Raw genomic sequence first — 7,275 nt, 5'->3', positions numbered from 1 at the left:
TGATGGGAATAAAGTGAGCTGATTTTGTCATCCTATCTATAATGAAACAAATAGAATCATGTTGCCTTCGAGTGCGAAGCGGACCCACAATAAAGTCCATATTAAGATCTTCCCACTTCCAAGTGGGAATACTTATATTTTGGGACAAGCCTTCTGGACTTTGATGCTCAACATTAACTTGTTCATAATTAGGACATCTGGCTACAAAATCCACAATATCTCTCTCTATACCATTCTGCCAATAGACTTCCCTTATATCACGGTACATCTTGGTGGCTCCCGAATGAATAGAATACCGATAAGTATGAGCTTCCTCTAAAATTTAATACCTCAAACCATCAACATCCGAAACATATAACCGACCTTGGTACCTAAGTACCCCATCGCCCCCTTGGAAGAAAGCCTCAATGGACTTCTTGAGTACCGACACTTTCAACTCAACTAATATACGATCAAGACCTTGTTTAGACTTCACATCCATTACAAAGGAAGATTCAAAACCATCATGGAACATGACACCAACCTAGGTGGAATCCACAGTTGGACACGTAGTTGGGCCAATCTATGCACCTCACGAACCAATTCTTTCTTTTAATCCTAAACATGAACCACATTACCCATGGATAATCTTCTAAGTGCATCCGCTACAACGTTAGCTTTGCTGGGGTGGTAAAGGACACTCATGTCATAGTGCTTCAAAAGTTCTCACCATCTTCTTTGTCAGAGATTCAAGTCCTTTTGACTAAACACATATTGAAGACTCTTGTGATCGATGAAAACATCCACATAGACTCCATACAAGTAATATCTCCATATTTTAAAGGCAAATACCACCGCCGCTAATTCTAGTTCATGGGTAGGACAATTCTTCTCATGTACTTTAAGTAGCATTGAAGCATAGGCAATCACTTTACTATTTTTCATGAGGACACATCCCAACCCCACTCTAGAGGCGTCGCAATATACCACAAAACCATTTGTACCTTCAAGTAAGGTAAAAAATTGAGCGGATGTAAGACTATCTTCCAACTCTTTGAAGCTTTTCTCACAAGCCTCCGACCACTCAAACTTAGCTTTCTTATGAGTCAAAGCCATCAACGGAGAAGCAATGGAGGAAAACCCCTCAACAAACCTCCTATAGTAACCGACCAAACCCAAAAAGCTTCTAATGTCGGAAGGTTCCGGAGTTAGAGGTCTAGGCCAACTCTTGACCGCATCCATCTTCTTAGGATCTACCTTAATACCCTTGCTTGACATAATATGACCAAGGAAAGGTACAGACCTTAACCAAAGTTCACACTTGCTAAAGTTTGCGAAAAGTTGTTGGTCCTTAATAACTTGTAACACAATCCTCAAATGGTCCACATGATCATTTTCACTCTTTGAGTAGATCAAAATATCATTGATAAACACAACCACAAACATGTCTAGGTATTGCCTAAACACTCTATTCATCAAGTCAATAAACGCCGCCGGAGAATTATTTAACCCAAATGACATTATCACAACTTCATAGTGACCATACCGGGTTCTGAAGGCCATCTTTGGAATATCAATCCCTCTCACCCTTAATTGTTGATAAACTGAATGAAGATCAATCTTAGAGAAATAGCTAGCCCCTTGTAATTGGTCAAATAAATCATCAATTCTCATAAAGAGATATTTATTCTTGATGGTCACTTTATTTAATTAAGGATAATCAATGCACATTTTAAGAGACCCATCCTTCTTTCTAACAAACAACACCGAGAAAACCCCATGAAGAGATATTCAATCAGATAAAACCCTTGTGTAACTAATCCTTTAGTTGCTCTTTCAACTCTTTCAACTCGGCCGGAGCCATTCTATAAGGAGGAATGGAGATAGGCAGCGTATCTGGTAAACATTCAATACCAAAATCTATTTCCCACTCGAGAGGAATATTGGCTAAATCATCAGGAAAACTTTTGGAAAATCATTCACTACCAGAACAGACTCTAGATAAGGGGTTTCAGATTCAACATCCATAACCCTAAAAAGATGGTAAATACACCCTTTGGAATCATCTTCCTAGCTTTAAGGTAAGAAACAAATTGACCTTTATGTATAGAATTTCCCCCTTTCCACTCTAAGATAGGCTCATTTGGAAATTGGAATCTTACCACCATAGTCCTACAATCTATAGAGGTATAACATGCATGCAACCAATCCATACCAAAAATCACATCGAAGTTTAACATGTATAATTCCACCTAAGTAACTCTATAAAACAAGAAAATGAGAAAACTTCTATAGACTCTTTTAGCCACCACCGAGTCACCAACTAGGGTAGAGACCGAAAATGGTTCTAGTAACACTTCGTAGAGTATTTCAAACTTCATGGCCACGAAAGGTGTCACAAAGGAAAAATTAGCACTGGGGTCTAACAAAGCATATACATCAATAAAAAGGACTTTTAACATAACAGTCACCACATCTGTGGAGCTCTCTTGGTCACCTCAGGATTGAAGAGCCTAAAAATGGTTTTCTTTTAAAGAATTGGAGTTTAAACCGCTTGGAGGAGCTTTCTTATCTTCCCTTCCCTTAACCTTGAGAATTGGACAATCTCTTATCTTGTGGCCAACCTTCCCACAACTAAAACACCCACCAGTACCAACAAGGCACTTGCCATCATGCTCCCTTCCACATTTTGCACAATTAGGCCTAGCAACATAAGAACCATCACTATTACCTCCTTGAGGTTTAGGGTTGGAAACCATGTCCTTATTTACCTTTTGAGAACTAGAGGAGCCTTGGTTGGAGAACCTTTGTCTAAACCTTGGTCGACCTTGTCCATCAGATCTAGCATTGGAAAAGCTCCCATCACCAGTTCTAGCTCTTTTCGCCTCTCTATTCTTTTTCTTGAGTCTTGATTCCTCAATTAGTTGAGCATACGCCATAAGCCTTGAGATATCCATGTCATGATGGAGCATTTCCGTACGACATTCTTCTTTAAAAAAGTCGGACACACCCGCCAAAACTGTACTCATCTCATCCCTCAGATCTACCACCATAGATGGAGCATACTTGGATAGTTGGTTGAATTTCAAGGCATACTCCTTAACACTCATGCTACCTTGCCTAAGGTTAATGAATTCTTCCACCTTATCTTCCCTCAACTCTTGGGGAAAGAATCTATCAAGAAATGTTGATTTAAACACTTCCCATTCTATGAGAACCACTCCTACCGGCTTATTGTTCTTCCATTATTTATACCATACTTATGCCACACTTTTCAATTGGTAAGGGGCCAACTCCACTTTCTCTACCGAAGTCACCCCCATAATATCTAGTATCTTATAAACCTCCGCCATAAATTCTTGAGGGTCCTCTTCCACTTTAGAGTCATGAAACTCAGAGGGTTTATTCTAGAAAATCCTTAACCCTTGAAGCAGTCGAATTCACATTAGGATTCACCAGAGCTACACTTTCTCTATTTGTTTGAGCCATCACGACTTGAATCAACATTTGGATAGTAGACCTAAACTCTGCATGGGTAACATTCTCAACCACGGGATCAACCGGAGCTTGATTAGCTTGAGGAGGAGCTCCTTCATTCACATTGTCACCCTCCATTCTTCTTGCATTAGCCCTTTGTGTATTCATTTCCTAAAGACACAAGAGAATGATTAGGAGAGGGACTTTATAGAGTTAAACTCTAAGGTACGACTTAAGCGTAATGAAAGAAGTGAAATTTCCTAAACATCTTATAGCATCTCATTCATAAATGTGGCGCGCTTCACATTTATTCACAAGACTCTACTAGACATGGCTTATGAGACATCATCCTAAAATCATTCTAAACCTTGTGCTATAATTACCAAGTATTTCACGACCCAAGGGTACCCCCTAGACGTACAAGGCACATAGAACCCTGAAAGCCACTTAGCATATCATAACATAAGCATAGAACAATAAAGAGTAAAAATGCATTTAAAGTCCAAAATTTTCATAAAGGAAAACGGAATTCTAGACTTGTCTCCATTAGCCATCTATTACAATTCTTGAATCAAAAAGGGTCACATCCCATAAAACATAATCCGAAAGTCAAATACAAGAATGAAACTGCTAAATGAAGATATCCATCCTCGAATCATGAGGACTTTCCAACAAGCAAGGAGAAATGATGAATTCCAACCTCTAGCCAAAATGGGGACCACCTCGAGAACCGAACCCTACACTTGGGGAAAATGTAGGAAAATATGGGTTAGTACAAAAATGCACTAAATATGATAGCCATGCATAAAATCATGAAAACATGCTAAAACGGACATTTTAGCTAAATTCATGCAATTTACTAAGTTAAAGCATCATTTTGAAGTTAATAGAGAAGCATAAGTCAAAAACATAATCAACTCATATATCATCATCTCATAAGGGGAACATCACATACATACCCTCAAAGCATACTTGTGCAATGCATGGATAAGATCCCTTAATCCCACTCATACTAAGTAAAGCTTCTTAGGTAACTATAGTTCATAATTCATCTTCTTATTCATACTTTCATAATGGGGAATATGCCTTAACCAACATAGACCATGTGAGCTTACCATGGAATCCGGTGTCTACCCCACACTGAAAAGAGATTGTCCATCTTTTGAGAAAGTAAAGTGATCATGACTTTGATGTAATTGTTGTGTAGTTGAAAGTCTATTCTCACTCACACACACTTAGACATGATGTTGTGTTGATTGAAATTTCATTCTCATAAACACATAATGTGTATAATGTGAAAGTTTTCCTCACATATTAAAGATTCTAGGTTGAAAGGTAGTTCTCACCTAATTGAATCTATCATGAAGTTCTTAGGTTGAAAGTCCATTCTCACCTAATGAATCTATGAGCTATCTCCATGAATTGTGTTGGATGGAGGGTAAGATACTCCTTCATGCTTGTAAATTCAATTCAAGACTAAACATGTATTCATGGAAAGTTATGCCTAGCACCGAGCGGATATTGAATTTTAGATAGAGGCTCTCCCATCAATTCCAAAGGCCGGGTCATCTAAAGTAATCTCATGAGATGGAAGCCCCCTATCAATACAATAGGTTTGGGGTTTCTAGTAGCAATCTCCTTATCTCATAACTATGTGCCCCCGTTGGTAATTTAACCATTGGATTCACTTCCAAGCTAATACATTTTTGTTCTACCTTAGGCAAGTAGGACACCTCTTTTCGGTGTGAGGCATGACACCGGATTCCATGCAAACTCACATGGTCTATGTCGGTTAAGGCTAATTCCCACAAGGTCAAGTCTAGGATGTACTATGGCTATTCAAGGAGTTCTACTTAGTATGGGTGGGGGTATAAGACTTATCTATGCATTGCACAAGTAGGCTTTGAGAGTAGTTATGATAGGTTCCTATTTGTCAAGATGACTTATGTAATGAATGTGCTTGTGCCTAAATGGTAATTGCATTTGATGTCAAGGCTACTTGTAATGTTGCAAGTTAACTTGGGATTGTTTCTATGAGTTGCTTCTATTGATGTGGTTGACTAAAAGTGAATGTTTCCTAGTCTATGAGAGATAGGCTAAGGATGATATTAAAAGAGGGTAAACATGAATGAGGATCTAAAGTTACTTGCTTAGTGTAGGTGGGATTATAGGGTCTTACCTATGCATTGCACAAGGTTTCCTTGAGGTGGCTCATGAAGTGTTGCCCACATGTCATGTTAACACTAGATTGCATTTACTATGTATATGTTCCTAATGGTACCTCTTGTGTGCACTAGTTGTGATTTTTGTCTACCTTGCTATGGTTTATGTTATCCTATGATGTCTTGTATGCTTATGATTGTGTTTTAACACTATTTTCCCAAATGATGGTTTTAAACTAGGAAAGTGCATGCATTCAACAATAATGTCCCTTTTAGCATGTTTTCGAAGGTTTTTCTTGCATGGCTATTATGCTTAGTACATATTTGTGCTAACCTATATTTCTTCTAAATTTTTACAAAGTGTAGGGTTTGGAGACTTGAGTACTATTCTTGGAAGATAGGTTTCTAAGGAGCATGGAGTTAAAGATTTGGTGAGTCCTCATAGCTTCGAGAACAAATCCATTATTACCTTTATGTCTTTTGTTTTACTTTTAGAGCTTTTGTATGGTCTATGTCCCTAAGTGTTATTCAAGTGTCGTAGATGGTTTGAGACATAGTGTCATAGACTTCCGCCTACTTTTATAAAAGACATCAATTGTAATGTAAAATTGTAAATTTCCACAAACTCTCCTATGTTCTTATGGTATGATGTGCTAGAGGCTTGTATAAGGATCTTCGGAGTTTTGCACGCCGTGTTACGTCTCGGGGGTACTCTCGGGTCGTAACAAACTTGGTATCAGAGCACAAGATTTTGGGATGGTTTTAGGATGTCTCAAACCACATCTAGTAGAGTCTTATTCATAGTGTGAAGCGCGCCACATTTATGAATAAGAGGCTATTAGATGTTAGAAAAATCTCACTTCTTCATTCTCCAAGTCGTCCCATAGAGCTTAACTCTATAAGGTCTTTCTCCTATGTCACGACCCAAGGGACCCCCTAGATGTAACACGGCGTACTCGACCCCGAAGAGGTATCATGCAAGCCCTTAGCATAATCATGGACATAAGTAAATAGAAATGATGCAAAATTTAAAACTTTTTGCAATAGAAGTCTTTTTCAGAAATGGAATATAAAAGTCCAGACCTTGTCTCAAAGGAACCATCTAGTACAATCGAATACAATCGAATACAATCTTCGGGACATAGCCCTTTACATCATAGTCTTGAAAATGGAAAGTACATAAGGAAAAAGAAATGAATAATGTCTTGTCCTCGAACCATGATAACTCACCAAGCTTGGAGAATAGTCAACCCAAGCTTTACTTGAAATGAGAAGTATACCTCAACGACCGAAACCTACACTTATAAGAAAATGTAGAAAATATGGGTTAGCACAAATAACGTACTAAGTATGGAAGCCATACATAGAAAATCCTTAAAACATGCATAAAAAGGACATTTAGTTGAAATCATGCCTTATAAAGTTTAAAAGCCATAATGCACATTTAAAGTAATTACATAGTCAAACCATATCATAAGCAACCCTAGGTTACCATAATCATGCATAACATACCTTGACCTTATCCATAGCCAACACTCATACACAATGAGTCATTTATGTTCATATCTTATAATAAGTAAAGTCACTCCTCAATTCATATCTTTCATACATAGTTTCATAGATCTTTATAGCATAAGGAAACCACACCATAAACCCA

This window comes from Solanum stenotomum, chromosome 11, assembly GCF_019186545.1.
Source record: "Solanum stenotomum isolate F172 chromosome 11, ASM1918654v1, whole genome shotgun sequence".
Classification (NCBI taxonomy): Eukaryota; Viridiplantae; Streptophyta; class Magnoliopsida; order Solanales; family Solanaceae; genus Solanum; species Solanum stenotomum.
Note: the sequence above shows the minus strand (reverse complement) of the source record.